The sequence below is a fragment of the Sorex araneus genome, chromosome 1 (assembly GCF_027595985.1).
Source record: "Sorex araneus isolate mSorAra2 chromosome 1, mSorAra2.pri, whole genome shotgun sequence".
Taxonomy (NCBI): Eukaryota; Metazoa; Chordata; class Mammalia; order Eulipotyphla; family Soricidae; genus Sorex; species Sorex araneus.
Window position 1 is genome coordinate 152715804 of NC_073302.1, and position 17438 is coordinate 152733241.

The 17438-nt window shown below is 50.6% G+C and overlaps 1 protein-coding gene across 2 annotated transcripts in view; it reads right to left on the reverse strand.

Annotated features, from left to right (window-relative positions):
• GCNT4 (glucosaminyl (N-acetyl) transferase 4) overlaps nt 1-15430 on the reverse strand; it is a 31705-nt gene extending 16275 nt beyond the window's left edge. The window contains exon 1 of one of the 2 annotated variants that reach the window (XM_055123775.1): nt 15312-15430. The gene's annotated coding sequence lies outside the window, so the exon portion shown is untranslated. The remainder of the gene's footprint in view (nt 1-15311) is intronic. The other variant, XM_055123774.1, reaches the window with a different exon arrangement.
• Nucleotides 15431-17438: the final 2008 nt, after the last annotated feature.

The window sequence follows — 17438 nt, forward strand, 5'->3', positions numbered from 1 at the left end:
CTCAAAGCAGACCCCCAATAGGGCCTCTGCTGGGCTCGGAGCTCAGATCAGCACCTCACTCGGGAACAGGTGCTTCCTCCTCGACAGAACAAACAGGTGAGCACCAGGGAACGGTCACAACTGAAAAGCTTCCTTAACAAGAGGCATGCAGCTGCTTGGAGACTCTGGACTGTGTGCTCACCACCCCGCTTGAGCACAGGTCTCTGCCTCTCTTAGCTGCAAGATCCGACAACAGGCCAGAGTGAAAAGGACCATTAGTCCATCAAGCACTGCTTTAGTTTCTACTTCCTCCAACTAGTAACTTCACAGGAACCCTTGGGGCTGGGGGGCGGGGTGGGGGGGCAGGGGCGAGAGTCTGGATCACATCATGCCTGGTTGCAGAGGGCGTGAGTAGCCCTCGCGAGAACATGTTGACATCTGAGCAAAATGGCAGAACTCAGCCTGCTGTTTGTCCTTCTACCAGTAAGGGGCAAATAAATGGGATTCTAGTCCATGGGGCTGCTCGTAGAACTACATGACCAAGGGGCCTTTGACCCAAAGTCTAAAGGGCTGGGAATAAGATCTGAAAGGACAGTTGTGATAGTAGGACAATTTTGGATCTTCATCATGTTGCAAAACAGGCTTTTTTTTTTTAAATTTTCCTATAGAAAATAAAAAAGGTAAAGTGGACTTCAAAATTAAAACTTAACTCGGAAAGAAACAGCTTAAATCAGAGGTTTCCCCTGACATAAATCTAATAGAACACCAAAAGGGGACAAGCTTTATAAACCATGAGGCGCCTGGCTCAAATTCTCCTTTTCTTTTCTGCCTTCCACACTTAACTGACCATGGTAAAGAATTGAAATATATTTATGTGTTACATTCTAAAATAAAAATGTCACTTGAGAACATTTTTTTCAATAAACAGGAAAAGCAATCCCCCCACCTCCCCAACCCCCCATGGCCCCAACTCCCACCAGGAGGCCATTTCCTAGAAACAAAAAAAATCACTTGGCCCACCCAAGGTCTACATGACAGGATTTCCACCCAATCCCCATGCCCCAGAAATTTCTGGAAACACTTTTATTTGGGGGGGAGGCGGGGGGTGCTTCCCAAGCAAAGCTCAGAGATTTTGGGGGACTCTCCTGCTGACATTTAGCCACTTGAGCCAGATAGGACAGGTGATGTGATGTTCCTTGGACTGTGGGGCCTCCAGGGATAGACCTGGTGGTGCTCAGGGGCCCTTGTGGGCTGGGGATGGAACCTGGGGTCTTGAACAAGCACCGCAGACTCCTGAGCCCTCTCCTGGCCTAGAATCATTAATCTTGATATTAAGTAGCAAACTCCATATAGACGGCCCCAGGTCAATTCCTCAAAGGGTGGCGTGGCAGCCTTTGTGTCACGTGGGTCAGTTAAAGTACAAGCTCCTACTCTCCAAACAATAATAGTGAGTTTTGTTGAAATATTGAATGCAATCAAAGTGAAAGTAAAGTGAAATTTATTAGTTACACAGGCGGGGGGGGGGTCTAAGGGTGGGGGGACTAGGGGCGTGGGGGGGCTAGGGGTGTGGGGGTGCGGGGTGGAGCTATACTGTGATTCTTGGTGGTGGAATATGTGCACTGGTGAAGGGATGCGTGTTCAAGCATTCTATAACTGAGACTTAAACCTGAAAACTTTGTAACTTTCCACATGGTGACTCAATAAAAAATTTTTTTAAAAAAATAAAGTACAAGCTCTTATCATGGCCACCGTGGGGAGACGATGCAGGGACAGACAGAGGGGAGGCAAGGCAAAGGCCCCAAAGGCAGAAATGGCTTCCTGCCAGACCACACTCTCCGTGAATGGATGTAGTCACGCTGCTCAGCTTGAAATCTTCCAAAGGGCTCCTTTATTTTCTGGGGGCTGCCCAAGGTGGCAGGAAGCTGACTTCCATACACTTCTGCACTTCCGTACACTCTGACTCAAAATGTGAGTCTGGCAAATCTGGCACATTCCCCATTTAGCTGATGATCTACGTTGGCTGGTTCAAAATGCACATGTGTTTGTGAGCACATGGGCACAATAAAACGAAGACCCAGGGACTAAAATTAAGTTAAAATTAAGTTAAGTTAAAGGGGTGTGCAAATAAAAGCTGCAGTGCTGGGGCTGGAGCGATAGTACAGCGGGTAGGGTTGCCTTGCACGCGGCTGACCTGGGTTAGATTCCCAGCATCCTATATGGTCCCCTGAGCACCGCCAGGAGTAATTCCTGAGTGCAGAGGCAGGAGTAATCCCTGTGTATCACTGAGTGTGACCCAAAAAGCAAAAAAAAAAAAAAAAAAAAAAGCTGCAGTGCTTAGAAAAATTCTGCCAAGACAAGAATTTTGAAAGCAAAGATCTCACATAAAACATCTTCCCCAACATCAAATCTAGAAATGCCTCCAGGGAGCTCTCCAGCTGGCATCTCCCACAATGATGCATTCTAGCAAGGGTTTTCATTGAGACAATCAGTCTCACCACGGGGGGCTTATTTTATTTTATTTTTATTGAATGATCGTGAGATAGAGCATTACAAAGCTGTTCATGATTGGGTTTCAGTCATACAATATTCCAACACCCATCCCTCCACCACTGTACATTTCCCAGCACCAGTGTCCCTAGTTTCCTTCCCACCACTCCCCATATCCCCATGGGGGGGGTATTTTTTGTTAATATAACAAGAAAGTGAGCCTCAGAGATAATTCAAAGGGCTAGAGCACATGATTGTATGTGTGAGTCCTGAGATCAGTCCTTTGTACTGCCAAGCCCCCTAAGTACTGCTGGGTGTGGCCTCTGAACATGAATGAAGATGATTCTCCCCCAAAATAGATTCTTACAGCAGGCAGGGTGCTTGCCTTGCACACAGTAGACCCAGGTTTGAGACCCAGCACCCCATATGGCCTCCCAATGCCTACTAGGAGTGATTCCTGAGCACCACTAGATGTGGTTCCCTCCTAATAACCAACAACAAAAATAAATACCTATAGTAGACAGTCTAAGAAAGTCTTCAGTAAAAATTCACATCTGAGCAAACATATATCATTAATACTGAATGCAAAAGTGAAAACAAGATTCTCCCTGGGACTGGAGCAACAGTACAATGGGTCAGCACTTGTCTTGCGTGCGGCCAATCTGGGTTCAATCCCTGGCAACATATATGGTCCCCAGAGCCTTTCAGGAGTGATCCCTGAGCATAGAGCAAGGAGTAAACCTGAGCACCGCCAGGTGTGGCCCAAACCCAAAACAAACAAAAAACCCTGACTCTCCCAATTTTCAAAAGAATCATGTGGCAATCATTAAACTGATGTGGTACTGTTGCAAGCACAGACAGAGGTTGTGGAGCCTGAGAGAGCACAGGGGACACGACTCTCGCCTTGCATGTGGCCAACTACGGCTCAATCCCCGTATTTACCATGGTCTCCCAACACCAGGAATAATCCCTGAGCATAGAACCAGAGGAGTAAGCCTCGAGCACTGGCAGGTATGGCCCCGAGCCCCACCTTGATCCCCTGCCAAAAAAATAATAATAGAAATCCCAGGAATGAAATTCAGAAACAGACCTAGTCGACAGCATTTCCTCTGTGGCCTGGTAAAGGTGCTATTTCCCGACACCTAGCCACTCTGTCTTCCCCACTAAGTGAAGCTTCACATAGCAGGAACATACCTCTCCAACCGCCTTTCTGTAGAGGCGCATTTGATGAAATATAATGCAGGCAATGCAGAAAAGCTCTTTAAAGGAACCTGGTGTAGGGTAGAAACGTTCTATTCATTCCTTCTCCCCTCTACTCCCTTCCCTGCATCCCTTCTTATGCCTAGAACTCTGACATAACGGCTAGAGCTGTAGCAGCCCTCCTGGGACCATGAGAAACAGTCCAGGAGAGTTATCACAGACTTTAGCCCTGAAATCCTGAAACCACTAACTCAGCCGTAGCAAACACCCACTGTGTATTTTTGATCTCTGAGAAAAACAAGCCCGTATTTAAATAACTTTACAGGGGCTGGAGCAATAGTACAGTGGGTAGGGTGTTTGCCTTGCATGCGGCCGACCTGGGTTCGATTCCCAGTATCCCATATGGTCCTCTGAGCACTGCCAGGGGTGATTCCTGAGTGCAGAGCCAGGAGTAACCCCTGTGCATTGCCAGGTGTGACCCCTCCGAAAAAAAAAAGCAAATAATTAAATAAATAACTTTATAGATATAGATTAGCTGACCATATATAAATGGGTAATGCTGCGAACACACACACACACACACACACACACACACACACACACACACACCCCACTACCGTACAAAGTCATAAAGTTAAAAAAAAAAACTTTCTTCAAGGGCCTGGAGGACTGGTCCATGATTAGAGGCCTGCCTCAAGGGTGGCAGGAGAGGAGAGTTGGGATAGAAAAGGAACCACTATGACAAAGATGATTGGAAATGATCACTCTGGACAAGAACTATGGGCTGAAAATAGGAATAAACTTAGCATCTGTATCTGTATTGCAAACCATAATGCCCAAATGGAGAGAGAGAGAGACAGAGAGAGAGAGAGAGAGAGAGAGAGAGAGAGAGAGAGAGAGAGAGAGAGAGAGACAGAGAGAGAGACAGAGAGAGAGAGAGAGAGAGAGAGAGAGAGAGAGAGAGAGAGAGCCTGCCTGCCTGCCATGGAGACAGGCTGGTGGGTGGGTGATAGTGGGGGAGGTGGGAGGAAAACTGGGGACACTGGGGGTAGGAAATGTGCACTGGTGAAGGGATGGGTGTTGGAATATTGCATGACTGAAATCTGACCATGAACCTCTTTATAATTGTGTATCTCACAGTGATTTAAAAAGAAAAAAAACTTTCTATAACTTTCAACTCCTCCAAAAGTTAAACTCTGGGGGGATCGGTTTCTGGTCCCAACCCCCCAAAAATCCAGTTGAGACAATTCAAGATGTTTTTATCTGGCCTTTCATGTCTGCATTGGCAAAGTCCTCTAACTGACATCCAGGCAGACTCTGTGGCTGATGAAGCCACTAAGACATTAAGCATTGGATAGTCCACTGTCCCATATTGGCCGGAGGTCAGCTGAACTGTATAACAGAACAACCCCATGTAGAGCCGAGGCACCAAGGCATGACTCAGATGAGGTGAAACTTACTCTCTGTCTGATTTAGAGACCAACACAGACTTTGCAAAACACCTCAAGGAAACAGTCTTTACCAAAAGTCATTAAACTGTCACAGACTGCGTGGTGCTAAGTAAGCACAGGCAAAGCTCCACAAACTTGTCTTTGTTGGGTTGTCCTCAGCAGGGGAAGGTCACACAAGCTTCCTTCCTCAGAGGGTCACCGCACAGGTGGTCTGCCTATTTGAAAGCTTTTTCTGTCCCCAGCTTGCTATAGTTTTTAAAAAATTCAGGAGGCTGGAGAGATAGTGGAGGTGGTTGGGCACTTGCCTTGCATACAGCCAACCCCAGCTGGAATCCCTCAGATGGTTCCCCAAAGCACAGCCAGGGGGTCACTCCTGAGCACTGAGGCAGAAATAGCCCCTGAGCACCATTGGATGTCATCCAAACAATGCAAAAAAGAGGTCGGCACCAGGCAGGGTGATGCTTGCAAAGTGGCCGTGGGTCTGTCCCCCTCCCCCCTCCCCCCACCCCCCCCCCCCCCCGCCTGAGCGTGCTCCTCTCCCTCCCAAATACCCCCCTTCTCAGGCCCCACACTTTCCCTCTCTGTGCAACCGCACGGATTTGCAATTTAGAGCCGGCATTTCAGAATGTTAGTCCTGCTGCACGAGCACGTGGATACAAATCTTTCTAGCCCTCTGCTTCTTCATCTGTGAAAAAGGGTCAAGGACACAGACTCCCAGGGACCCTAGGCTGGCCAATCTCCTATCCTGGAACATGCTGGCCGGAGAAGCAGGCTGGTGCAGGATGGTAAGAGGTGAATTTAGGCCAGCAGCAGCCTGAGCAGGGGGCCCGGAGAACAGTGAGCAGGAAGTGTTTTGCCTGTCAAGGCTGGGCACACACGCATGCTACGGAGCCACTGACTGGGGGCCCCACAACACAGGAGAGGGCAGGGCCCCATCCAACGCTTCCCTGCTGTGCTCTCACAGTGACGGTGCTCAGAATATGCCCGTAGACCATTCTCGCAACTCTTCTCTCACTTTAAGTTGTTTTCAAAAGTAAAAGTAGTTATCAAGAGGAAAGAGAGAGAGAGAGAGAGAGAGAGAGAGGAGAAAGAAAAGTAGCGAAGAAGAGAATTAAAAATGCCTGCCTTGGGGGAGGGGTGGTTGCAGGAGGGAAACGGGACATTGGTGGTGGAAAATGTACACTGGTGAAAGGATAAATGTTGGAACACTGTATGACTGAAACCGAACCACGAACAACTCTGTAACTGTATATTTCATGACTGTTCAATTTAAAATTTTTAAAAAATAAATAAAAATTCAGAAAAAAATAAATAAAATGCAATCACTTAAATAATAAATTAAAAATAAAATAAATTAGGAAAATAAAAGTAGATTATTTAAAAAAGAGACTCATGGACAAAGCTACAGGCCTTTGAGAGATCAGGATTCCGGCAATGCGTGTTTAACCATCACTTAAAATCTGGTAACCTGGCTGCCTTCTCTCTGCTCTCCAAGTTTGCCGACTTATTTACCTGGATTACTTCTTGGTAATAAAAACAGTTTGGAGGCCCTGGGGTACGGTGCAGTTACAGAGCATGTGCATCGCCAGTGAAACCCTGATTCAGGCATGGGCACTGCAAAAAAAAAAAAAAAAAAAATGAAAAAGAAAACCTTGCAGTATTGCTGAGGTTTCTGGGGTTGTTTTTTTTTCTCGCTTTTTTTGGGTCACACTTGGTGATGCACAAGGGTTACTCCTGGCTCTGCACTCAGGGATCACCCTTGGCAGTGCTCAGAGGACCATATGGGATGCTGGGAATTGAACTCCGGGTCAGCCGCGTGCAAGGCAAACGCCCTACCCACTGTGCTATCGCTCTAGCCTCTGCTGAGGTTTCTGGATAAGAAGATAATCATGAAACAATTATCGATAATTTTCTCTCCCTTCACAGGGGCCCCAGACCATGGTGGCCCCAGGCATGAAGCTCAGGGCTTCACCCTGGTCAGAGGCACTTCCTGAACCACTCCGCCATCTCCCAGAGCCAGTCCTTTGGGGTAGGGCACTCGCCTGGCATATGGCTCACCCGGGTTCGATTCCCTACATCCCATACGGTCCCCAGAACACCCCCTGGAGAAATTCTTGAGTGTAGAGCCAGGAGTAGCCCCAAGCACAAAAACAGATCCCGCAGAGATTCCTGATTTCCCCTGCCCCTATTCCTTCCGCTTGCCCTGGTACAGGAGAGTACCACACTGGCAAAGGGCAAGGAAGCATCCTGGAGGAAGCAAGCAGGCTGGGTTTGACCCCACTTTCCGAAGTTGGATTCAAGGCTGCTCTTTCAAAGCAGGGGGAGGCCTCAGTGGCAGGGGAGGGGGACAGGGGCTGCACAGATCTGAATTAGGATCAAGAGTGACATAAAAGTGTAAGATTCCAGGCACTTTTTCACACTCCGGCAAGCATAGCTAAAAGCATTCTTGCCATTCTTGTTTGTTTTCCGCCTTCTAAAGCTTTATTTTTCCAGTAGGGGCCACCCGCTACGCCCAGCAACTCTGGGCCCCAAGATATAGGTCTCAGAGAGGCTGTCTCAGCCCCACGGTGTGTGCTTGGGGGCCACAGGCCATGCCTGGTGGTGCTAAGGGTGCCATAAGTTGCCAAGGGGTGAATAATACCCCTTGGCAACTTATGTGAATAATCCTGAGTAAGGAACGCAAGGTACATGCTCTATCATTTGGGGCATCTCCCTGGCTCCTTGCTGGGGGGCGGGGGGCATCGCACGGGGAGGGGGCCACGAGCCAGAGGAATGACAAGGCACAATTTTTGCTGCCAGTTATTTTGAAAATTCTGAATTCATCTTCCTCCACTCATGAGAAAATAGAAAATAACTTTGTGTCACCAACAGCAACAAGAAAACAAGCCAATGTAGGAACAAAACCAGGGGAGGAGGCCGGTATAAGGGGAGAAGGCCGGCAGGGGTCAGGACGACTGGACAGACAGACGAGAGAGTGGGACCGAGCCCCTTTCCCACTGTGAGCCCAGTTCCCCCCTGAGAGATTCTACTTGGACAGGCACTGCCAGACACACCTCAGATTTTGAATGAATTTCTGGTCACAGTGTGTTCAGAAACCTTTTAATGGCTGGCATGACCCTCTCCCTCCACAGTCAGTGATGCTGCCCCATCTTTCAGAAGCTGGCAAGACAGTCACCCACAACCCAACAGGAAGGAATCGAAGTGGGCGCTTTATTTATATGCAAACACTGATGGCATCCATGACAATGATTCTCCTGGTAGTGCCCACACCCCCGCCCCCCAGGACTACAAGACTACAGGTTTTAAAACAAATTTTTTTTTTGCCATTAAAAAATTTTTTTTTTTTTTTGCTTTTTGGGTCACACCTGGCGATGCACAGGGGTTACTCCTGGCTCTGCACTCAGGAATCACCTCTGGCGGTGCTCAGGGGACCATATGGGATGCTGGTATTTGAACCCAGGTCGGCCTCGTGCAAGGCAAACGCCCTACTGCTGTGCTATCGCTCCAGCCCCCATTTAAAATTTTTTTTATTTAAATGAATCATCGTGAGATATAGTTACAGACTTACAAATTTTCGTGATTACATTTTAATCACTGTTCAAGTTTCAATAATTTTTTCGTTTTGTTTTGTTTTGGGGGTGCTTCCAAGCAGAGCACAGTGGGAGGGGGGCTGGAGCACTCAATGTTCCACTAACCCAGTCAGATGGCTCAATGCTAGGAGCTAAGGATGTGGAGTTGCTTGGGGGGGCTCGGTGCCAGGGACCACTGCTAGCAGCCCTGAGGAGCCATGGGGTGCCAGAGCCCCAACCTCTTTCCAGAGCATAAGCCCTAACTCCCAGCTGCCAGCAGCTGGCCCCTGAAGCCTTTTCCTACCTACAAGGAATGTGGGTATCTAATGAAGATACCCACACTGACAGGAAGCTGTCAGTTCCTCCTGAGCAAGACACGCAGATGGATCAGCGGGGCACAGGCAGTTCACAGGGACTCAGGATAGACTGGGAGAGCCTGATCTAGCCAGATGAACTTGAACAGAGTACAAAGCCCGACTCGCACGGTTAGCTCCCAGATTGACTGTGAGAAGAGGGAAGAGCTCGTGGCTGAACAGGAGCCTGGGCTGCCAAGGGCTCAGTGTTTGGGCTGGCTGTGCACTTGGGAGGAGGCAGTTTCTTTGGGACGAGACTGCGGAAAGATTTGTTAACAGGGAAAGAAGGCAGCAAAGCTACTCTGTAGTGTTGGGCAGCGTGAGAAGCTCAGAGCTGCGGTGTGCAAGAGCCTGGAGGCTGAGCCCGCATCTTCCACCTGTTAGGGGCCAGACCGAGCAAGCACTGCATTTTGGATCTCAGCTGTGACTTCCACCAGGAATCTTTTGGGGGCAGCTACACCCTGAAGAGCCAGTGACCACAAGAGCGACAAGGAAGGTGAAGGCTCAACAAGTGAAAATGCAAGAGGAATGAACACTAACTCTAAATATTAAAACCGGCTTTGCAGGGTCCCCTTCCCTGGGCCATGGTTCTGATCCCACACAGCATCCCCTCCCCCACACCCCCAAACTCTCTCTGAAATTGCAGTTCTTAGTTCCCAGGGAACAGTGGTGCTGTGGGTTCAGGGAGCACGCTTTGAGAACCACCGCTCAAAAGTAACAAAAAGAGTTCTTTCAAAAATGCTCTTGTAAGATTTTCACTAAGATGCAGTAGGTCCACCCAAGGGAGAATTTGTCAGTATTAAAGCCCCACAATTTGTATGCAAGACTAAGTTCTGTTTAAGACTTCAGAGACTTCAGCCCAAGTTTCACCTCTGCTCTTTGAACCTCAGTGTTTCTCCTTGGTTCATCTTTGTCGACTGGATTTCTGTGTTTGCGTTGTTTCCGGCACTTTATGTAACTGCCTCGCTTTGGTCTCCTTCCACAGTTCCTGTATTTTTCTATTATGTTATTTTCAGTAGATCAAGTTTTAGAACATATAAGATGGGACCTGGTCTTATCAAAAGGTAGCTGGCTTCCCACTTCTTCTGAAATAATAATTATCGATCCAACCCTTTCCCTTGAAGACCCCAGTGACTGCCCGCCCTGCACCCCTCAAATCCCCAGGCCCATTCAGTTTTGAAACTATGGCATTAAATTTCTGATTTCTTTTATTTTATCTTATATAATTGAAGCTTCAGTCTTTGGATCCCACTAGGAAAATTACCAGCATATGGAAATGCATATAAAATGACATGCAAAGCAATGCAAATTAATACAAAACATACATCTAAATTGTTTGGGAGAAGTCTGAGCTTTGACACTGAGACAATCTGTTTTACTGCTCTACAACTGAGCGGGTTTGAATTCGGGTTCAGACAGCTCCACAGCTGATGCTGGCTCATAGGCACCTTACCTGCCCTGCCTGCGTGTCAGGTAAGGGAAATCCTGCCTTAACTTGGCCCATTCGCTTTATTGTTTGTTTGCTTTTTTTATTGAATCACAGTAAAATACACAGCTACAAAGTTGTTCATGATTAAACTTCAGTTACATAATGTTCCACACCCATCCCTTCACCAATGTACATTTCTCACCACCAATGTCCCCAGTTTCCCTTCCGCCCCCACCCCCACCCCCTGCCTGCCTCTATGGCAGACACTTACTCTCTCTCTCTCTCTCTCTCTCCCTCCCACCCTCCCTTTCTCTCTCTTTCCCTCCTTCCTCCCTTCTTCCCTCCCTCTTCTCCTTTTGGGCATTATGGTTTGCAATGCAGATATTGAAAAGTTATCATGTGTATCCCCTGACCTACTTTCCACACTCAGTTCTTGTCCAAAGTGATCATTTCTAACTATTACTGTCATATTGGTCCTAATTGCCTTTTGCACCCACCCCTCTCCAACTTGGCCCATTTGACTCTATAACTTTGAACAGGGCCTCAAAATCCTGTCAGATCTGACCTCTGAGAAAGAATGCAATGACTTCCTCATCATCAAACCATCTGCCCTATGAGAGTCTGATGGGCCCCCACTTTACCTCAGGACCACTGCAGAGTATGGCAAAAGGGCTTTGTGGACTAAGTTGTGTAAGTGACACGTGCAGCCTTGCACTCACCCACAACGGGGGGGGGGGGGTCATGGAGCATGTAGCCCTCCCTTCAGGAGGAAAGGCAGAGGAATTCTGGGAAAGCCACAGTCTGGGGAGGGACAGGTCAGGTGGGTTACTGCATCATCTCCCCGTGGGGACCCACTCAGGTCTGAGGTAGTTCTGTGGCCTGATTCCCAACTTTGTTTCTCCTGGTCTTTATCTGCAATCAACTGAATAAAACACACATTTCACATGCTGCACATTTGAACTCCGGTAAGATGTTGATAGTTTATGATGTATGAGCTGAGGTCAGAGGGCTGTACGGTCAGACTGTTGCTGTAAAGCACTCCAAACATGGCAAGGGGTCTGGATAACCCAAAGCTTCCAGCTGTCCTTGACTCCCTCCATCCCATTCACATACAAACGCATGCGGCTTTCTCTGGCCAGAGAAAAATACATGCAGGAATGCACATGAGCAGACACACACACACACACACACACACACACGCAGACACACAACACCATCCTAAGGCCCCTGTGAAGATAGAATCCACACTTCTACCTCACACACTCGACCAAGCTTTAAATGTCCCCCCAAACAGCTGACTCCCAACTTCTTTGGAGAACTCAAAAAATGGGTTCTCTTCTATGCAGTCAATTATTATTTCTACTGGAGAACTAGAAAGGTAGCTCAGACTTGAGGTCCAGGATATGTTGCAAGTGGTAGAGCAGTGGGCTGTATGTAGAGACCCCATATTTGGTCACTGGCCACACATGACCCAAATTCTCCCCACTGGCACCAGCATTCTAGCGGATGTGGCTGGCCTAGGTGTACTGTCACAAACAATAAAAAATTAGTATTTAACTAAACTAAATGTGTCTTCTCTCCCCAAATCTCCCTTCCTCCCAGGCTCTTATTCATCATCTCCGCAGGTTGTTGAAACCCCAACTTGGAGTCATCCCACTCTCTCACCCCATTCTCACACACAAGCTGGCCGCTGAGTCACCCTTGGATACCCACGGAGTCAAACCCTTGGACACGAGCTCTGTGCAATTCCCTCAGCCTATACTGCCAGATCTTTGGTACCCGCTGAACCAGCCCTACTCAGGCACTTCTCAAACCCACACAGCAACCACGGTTGAATTCTGGTTTGTTTTGTTTTGTTTGTTTTGAGGCCACACCTGGTGGGATTACTCCTGGCGGAGCTCAAGGGCCCATATGGGGTGCCCGGGGATTGAACCCGGCTGAGGTGCATACAAGGGAAGTGCACTGCACACCCTCTGGCCCCAGAGTTTTATCTGGAACCTAAATCTCATCTGGATGCTCTCAGGTGTGAAACTGAATGAATGGCCCTCCGGCTTGGCATCCTTGAGCCCTGCTGTGGGTGCCAGCTTCCTTTTGGGTCACCTGGACCTCTCCTGTCCTTGACCTCTCCTCGGTCACCCCTCCCATTCCCCAGGGTGGGGATCCTCCCTTTTTCCTTCTCCTTCCTCTCAGTTTGCAGGGTTTCTACTCATCTTCCCACTACCAGTGCCGCTGCCAAGGTGGGCCAGCGCAGCTCTGTGCCCCCATAGTCCCTGCTGCCCTGCATGGGCCTGACACACAGGGAGCACGTGGGAAGACCCTCTGGGAGAACTGACTTTTCAACCCGGCATCACAGGATCTGAGTGTCAACTGGGCTGCAGAGATAGTACAGCAGGAAAGGAAGGTACTTGTCTTGTACACCGATTCGAGCCCCAGCACTGCATTTGGTCCCTGGAGCCCTGCCATGAGGAATCCCTGAGCACAGAGCCAGGAGGAAACCCCACGCACTGCTGGGTGTGGCCCAAAACAAACAAATAAGCAAACAGTTGTCTTAGTGCTTTCTTCCTGCTGATAGTCTTTTTTTTTTTTTTTTTTTTTGCTTTTTGGGTCACACCTGGCAATGCAACAGGGGTTACTCCTGGATCATGCACTCAGGAATCACCCCTAGCGGTGCTTAGGGGACCATATGGGATGCTGGGATTTGAACCCGGGTCGGCCACGTGCAAGGCAAACGCCCTACCCGTTGTGGTATCACTCCAGCCCTGCTGATAGTCTTAAAAGGAAAAAATCTCTTGAAGCTGGCACAATTTTACTTCTAGTTCACGAGGCTCTGCTAAGTCCCTCCAACCCCTCCTTAGCCCCCCATCACCAAGTCAAGCTTTCAACATGGGCTGCAGCAAATGCTGATGACTGCTGTCAGGGAAGAATCTGAAAAGCAGAATGTTTGAATGGAGGGTCATGGGCGGATGGTGGCTGGGGGCCCTTGTACACTGAGAGGGAAGCGGGCACTCTGCTGAGGGATGTGATATTGCTAAGGATGTAGTCATTAAAAGTATAATTAATAATATTGCAAATCCCAGTGCCTCCATATAGAATGGTGACATGTACAGTTTCATTTGTGTCTCCTGGCACCTGAGTGCATTCAAGGTCAGTTTTATAACGATAACTATAACCTGTCTACAGATAGGCTATAGAGGATTTTAGCCTGTCTATCAGAGGGTGCTTAGCTTAATCAATGCCATATAAGACTTAAGGTCCTATCCTGCTATCCTGGCCCGGGGTTGCTATCTATCTCTGCGCAGAGGATGTGGTCTCTAGCAAATTACTGTAAACTTGCTCCCCACCCCCACCCCAAAGAAAGGCACATAAGTAATACAACAACAGGAAAAATGCTCCCACATTCCTCGGTCCTGAAAATTCTCCTTCCAGTCTTCCTGGACATTTGGAGCCACACCACCAGTTCTTTGCCTGCTGTTTCTCTGTTAATATAGGTAATTCATTCCACAGCATGTAAATTGGTGGTTTCTCAGAGAGAACTATACTGCTGTGCAACCATTGATTTAAAAAACAATTAAAAAAAAGTCTTAAAAAAAGTGTGTTAAGGCACTTATCACAAAAGCTGCCAAAAGGGACAGTTCCATTCCAGAATGTCTCTTAGGTGGGTGGTTTTATTTCTAAGGGTATTCTAAGTTAAGAGCAAAAAAGAGGGTCTGCTGTGGCTTACCAAACTGCACAAATCCATTAATATTTTCCCCAGCTCCCTTAATTTTCTGCTTTGCTGCTCTGGGATATGAAGGACTGGCCAGAGGTATAAACTCGTGCCTCGGGGCTACCACCACCTGGGGACAGCGCGCAGTTTCCCAGACTGTAGCCGAGCAGGGGGAAAAAATCTCCCCCTTGCGGGGAAGGCGCAGTTCTTCAATTTCCAAAACAAGGCTCACTCCCGGGCGCCGCTGTCCGAGTTTAAAGAGGAGAAACCCGCGGGGAATCCCAACCTCTTCGCTCGGCTCCCCGAGGATCTCGGGGCGGGATCACCCGGATCCACAGCCCCACCGAGAGGACGGTCGGGGCTGGCTCTGCGGCACCCAAACTTGACCTTTAACAGCGCCGAAGCTCTTCCCTGCGGCTGGCTGGTCCCACAGCTGCTGATCCCCCAACTACGAACACAGCCCCCCATCCCTCCCCACCTGCCATCCCTTCACCTAAATTGCAAGCTGCGGGGTTTCCCACGAGCGGCTTCTTCCTCTTGCTGCCCCGGAGCCCGCGAGTTTCGGGCCACGTCGCGGAGTTCAGGAGCTCCTGGCGGGTTCTTCAAAGAGGACGCAGTCCCAGGAGGGGGGACCCTGCCTCGGTATCCCCGGGACAGCGGGACCCTGCCCGTGAAACCCGCGAGCGCAAGCTCCTGCTCCGCAGTCGGGGAGCACGCACCCCCTCCATACACCGGGTGCAGCCGCACCAGGGCACTCCGGGCCTCCGCGGGACGCCCTCCCGTGTCCCGAGCTCGCGTGGGGAACTTTGCAGCGTCCCAGGGCGTGCAAGTTGCGGGGTGTGCGTGGCGCGCGCCCAGGTCGCCCTCCCCCCCGTCCACCGACCCCTCTCATTTATCCCCCTAGGCCTGACAGTGCGGATCCGGGATAGGAGTGGAAGGTGGCGCGGTGAGGTGGGGTGGGGAGGTAGGGGGACGCGGGTGGGGGGTCTCCTGCCCGGATCTCGAAAAAGAAGCTGCTCGCGGGCAACGCGGCGCCCAAGTTTTCCCAGAGGGTGAGTCACCCCGCGGCTTCGGACGCCCCTGCAAATCCTGCACCCCGAGCGTCCCTTGCTGGCCTGCGGGGCCAAGTCGACTTACGGATGGGGAGCAGGGGAGCCCGGATCGCGGGTCCCGGCGGCTGGGAGAGGCTGCCCAGGAGGGAGCCCCGGGGTTGCTCTCCCGGCTCCCGGCCCCTGCGCGGCAGCCGCCTCCTCGTCCTCCTTCTCCTCCTCCTCCTCCTCCTCCTCGTCTTCCTCCTCCTCCCGGGGACTTCTCCCTCGGCCGAGCGGCCCCCGTGACGTGGAGGGGGGGAGGAGGAGCGTCGCCGCTGCGCTCCCGCAGGGGGAGCTCGGGGCCGTCGCTGCGCTCCGGGGTCCCCGCTCCGCGCTCGGGACAAAGTTCCCAGGCGCGCTTGGCGCGCGGCGCTCGGGCCCGGGCCCCGGGGCTCCCTCCCGGGCCACGGCGCGGGCTGGGAACCCACGGGGCTTAGAGCCACACGCGAAGGGATCTGCGGCGGCGAGCGCCCGAGTGGCCCGCCCAAAGTCGCTCAGAGGACGGTGACAAAGCAAACTCACCTCGGCGACTCCTGGCTTCCTCGCCGAGGCCGGGCGGGGCGACCCGGGAGTGACCGAGTCGCCAGGCACGCTCGCGGTCATTGCCCAGACGGGACCAGAGTCCCACGCAGCCTGGAGAAATAGCACCGGGGACCAGGCGTGGGAGGGTGCAGCCTCTTACCCCATCAATCGGTCCAAAGTTGTTTTAGCCTTCCCTGACTGCTTGTCAGACACTCCAGGGCTTCCTCTGAGCTGTAGGACCGGGGGCTCCGCGTCCAATCCCACTCACCTGCGAGCTGCAAAAAAGCCAGCAGCCCCTTGAGCGACCCGGCAGTAGCCTGGACGCGGTGTTTGTTCACAGAGGGGTCAGGTGTCCATGCTAACTCCGTGTGTTCCCCAGGGACGGTCATTCCCGCTCTTATGAGCCCCCTCCCTCCTCCCGCTCCCCACGGTGCCTACGTAACGGGGTGCCGCTCCGTTAGTTCCTTCTCTCCTTGCCAGCCCCTTGGCAGAGGCCGGTTGGTGGGAAGCTCGGAGGCCGGGTGGGTTCCGTCGGAACCCGGCTGGACCTGGGGTCCGTTGAATTACAAAACCCCGCACGGGACCCCACAATCTTGGGCCCAGTACCCAGAGCCTGCCTGCAGCAGCAGTAGAGATAATGAACCTATCGTGCCTTACAAAATATATGTTCCCTATGCTGCAAGGGCAAGATTTTTATTTGTGTGTTAATTTAGGCTTTTTGGCAGCACCCTGCTGGGCTTACTCCTGTGGTGCTCTGGGGATCAGAGGCAGTGGGCAAGGATCCCTCCACTTGCTTGTCTTGGGGACCGGGGATTTGAATACTCATTTTGCATTTTCCAATTGGCTGCTTTGGGTCCTCTCTGGGGCAGTGGAACTTCCCCTTCTCTGAAAAAGTCAATAATTCCCCCTGTATGCTGATGAAAATTAAGGCTTCAGAAGCCCAGCTTGGGTGCTATTCTAAAGCAGTTCTGGAGAGAATGCTCTCCAGTCGCAGAGGCCGTCTGAGGAAGGTCTATTTTAATTTTAGGGGGGAAAGGAGGCAAATGCAGTGAAATAGCGTGTAAGTGTGAGGGCAGGGAGGGCTGTCCTGCAGTTCCTGCTGGAATGGCTGAGGACACCGAGGTCCCAGGCCTGGAACTCAGAAGGCCCCTAGACAAACTCAGGCCTGTCCCACACTGGGGGCTTCTGGTTATCTCAAGTTAGGGGTGTTAGAAACTGGCCCCCTAAACTCCAGCCTCCTGCCCCCCTGCCCATCTTTACACAAACACATATGTACAACACCTCCCAACTTTATTAATTGTAGCCTTTTGTTTTGCGGTGCCAGGAATTGAACTCAGGACTTCACAAATGCTTGACCACTGAGCTATATCCCCAACTCACACTTTCTAGTTTTGAATAATATTGTTGTTTGGGTTTTTTTTGTTTGTTTGGTTGGTTGGTTGGTTGGTTTTTGGGCCAAACCCAGCAATGCTCAGGAGTTACTCCTGGCTCTGCACTCAGGAGTCACTCCTAGAAGTGCTTGGGGGAGCCTCTGGGATATCAGAGATGGGACCTGGGTCATCCGTGTGCAAGGCAAATGCTCTACCTGCAGAATAATACTGTCTTAAGGTAGTTTACTTTCATTTACTTGCTCCCCTGTCTCCCAATTCCC